Raw genomic sequence first — 3,171 nt, forward strand, 5'->3', positions numbered from 1 at the left:
GCCACTGCGAAACGCACTGTCCCTATTTAACTTATCGCTCAGATTGGATCTTCAACTTGTCCTGATGATGAACCACACTGGTTGGTTCAAAACGTGTCGACAAATGATTTTTTATGTGATTTTGCTTAAATTATTCTCATAAATAGGCAATTTTTTAAACAAAATCATATCCCGTTTCACCCACCATGTCAGTAATTGCGATTTTTATCAAAAGCATAACTACAAGGACTTGTGAGTCTTTTCTACAAGACTTTTTGTGCATCGCCACATCTTTGTGTCCATCACCAAGTCGGTAATTTTATTTACCGTGTTCGATTTATAGTTTAAATAGTCTTTTTGGATATCGTGCTGCTACAAGCTCTAATTTTATCGTTCAGAAACAATGCCATTCAGAACTGTTCCATCGCTTCATTGGTGAAGGCTTGCATGGAGGTGCTTAACTACGAAACCCACATACCATCCCAGCTTACCTCAACCTTCCAATCATGAGACACCATCCAACAAATGTCAGCGCAATCAATTGTTTAACAAGAAAAATCGAAACCCACATCATTAAATCAATCACATTATTTATTTACCTGCTATGGTTAACACGATTTCAATAGCTGCTTAGATCCTCATTGGAATCCATATAAACCAACCATTCATTCGTTCTACCATTCTAGAACCTATTTCACTCCACGATCGACTCTTTCAATGACAAACATATCTCTATATATGAAACTCGGGAGTGTAGAATTATGGAGGGAAAGCACTGGCGCGTCTACTCCACTGCATGCATACACAGATAATGATACTTAGATAATGGGTTGTCAACGAGAGCGTTTTCATGGAAGGGAACAATCTTTGAACTTTTGGAAACAACCATCTAGTGTTTTTCCAGTGCGGTGATGCCTTTAAAGCAACCCATAGTACCGAGCGCTTCTAAAAACTAAGAAAAACGAGCTTTTAAGGGGGTGCAATTTATAGTAACAACGTTACTTTTACAATAGACTTTTCTTAATTCAATTGGTTTCCATGACTAGAAAGCCTGCGGCTTTCCATTCTCTTCTCCAAAAAGCCACTGCCTCCCCATCAACAGGGCTTATATGCTAATGGTAGTTAGAGGATGATTAACGATAAGTCTTATCTCACTCATCTAGATCCTCCTTTCATTCAGATAATCCACATCTTTATTATAGAAACATCACGGTGCTATGTGATTGCTTTTACCAGCACGTCACACATGACCCTCTTGACGTGATTGAGATAATTCTTATCTGCACCCGCCTGTAGTGTAGTGATCAACACAATCGGAGAGGGTAAGGAAAAATGATGCCTTTTCTTATTTATGTAATTTTGCTTTACAGGGTGTTGTTACTCTATCCTATGCTTTCACAACATTCCTTCTCCTCTATATTTATAAGGATTCTGATTCGAGGCTTTTCACAAAAGGCAATGTTCAGAAATCCAATCCCCTTGTTATGAATCATGCCTCCCTTTGAATGGATAGAGCCTGAAATTCCTCAACTTTCCAGCTCAAAAAAACACAAACACAAGAGGAAATTTCAGTCATCTGATCACTCTGATTGGTAATGAAGTCGTCACCATCTATCGCTCATGGATGTTTCCAAAACTATGGATAAGGTTGAACATATCCGAATTCATATGGGTAATGGAATGAACCCCATCCAGAAGTCCCACCTTCTAATTTTTGCGTAGGGGCTAGCGGATTACCATCAAATGCATGTGTATGATAGCTTTCAATGGAAAATGGAGAGGCAACTTTACGGTGATGCCATCTGGAAAGTGATATTTTTACTTTTAGAATCTAATGCCATAATTGTGGTTAAATGTAACCACATCCCAGAAAAATGCTAACGCATTTGAAAATATGACAATGCATGAGGAACAAGCATCACAACCATGCCTCTAGCACCAAGCCACAAGGAATAAGCAATCATATGGTGAATTACAGATTCCTGTAATTATATACATTACCTAATTTGCTAGGTTTCTCTCCAGAACGCAATAAGAGTTAACTTATGGTTGTTTGCATAGCGTGCACATAAGCCTGATCCCTGTGCCTTGTTTTGCAGTCCTGATAGTAAATCTTCCCATGATTCCTCTCCACATAGTTCTCATCACTGTCTGATATGCGATTTGAATATATTGTCATTAAAAAGCCATTGAGGGCCAATATGGAGAGAAATCATAACTACTTGTAACATTTGTCATACTGTTCGATATTCCTCCTGTTCTAAGAGTTGAACAAGTATACCATATTAGCTAGTTCAGGATCAAACCCTAACCATACAATCCCTCCATTCACATCTTGACATTATAGGTTTCGGTTGGCGAATTTTGAGTACTTGGTTCTTGAACCCGCCAATTTCATTAAAACCCTACCTTCCTGAAAAGTCTAGGATTTGTTAGGAATTTATTGTTACAATAAATCCGTATATCTAAATCGCCCTCTTCTCTTCAATCCACAGATTTCTTCATTTTATATACATGGATATATATATGTATATAAATTATTCCTTTCACCTTATAGTAAATCTTTTAAGATTTTGGGTTAACTTTTAACGAGGTATAATTTCCGATTTCAACCCTTTATAGGTTTCAAGTTATTTTTTTATAACTAGCCCTTTTTGCGATTAGTTGTCTCATAGATAACAAGCAATTTGGGAAATATTATTGTTGTTAATTCTACATCGAAATTTCCCTTAATTGTGAAAATCAATTTAACGTGTACGAGACATGGCTTCCAGTATGGAGGTGGATTGGTCCATAGGCCGCAGTTTTTGAACCTATGATTTGATACCATTTGTAGTGAACTTCCTGAGCCTACCAAGGAATTTAGCCTCTAAGAGCCACACATTTAAAATTTTGGGTTCATTCACAGTTAAAGCTTTACCTCTCCTTGCAGATTTTTTCTTCTAAAATTACCTCAGCCATATTACTATTACGACATAGTACAAATTTCTCCTTAATTTTTTTAATGGTTCTATTATATGGAACCTTAAATTCATTAACATGTATACTACATATGATCAACCAATAAATCTAATCATGGCATGCATCCTATGAAACCTTGTGGTTAATCCCCACAAGCATTAATGGACATTAATTCAAGTGTATTGTAATTAGTATGGTTGTATATCATGATCATAGTCCTCTACACATAGT

This window comes from Pinus tabuliformis, chromosome 4_1 (genome assembly GCF_031772625.1).
Source record: "Pinus tabuliformis cultivar Carrire ecotype Pingquan chromosome 4_1, CPIR1, whole genome shotgun sequence".
Lineage (NCBI taxonomy): Eukaryota > Viridiplantae > Streptophyta > Pinopsida > Pinales > Pinaceae > Pinus > Pinus tabuliformis.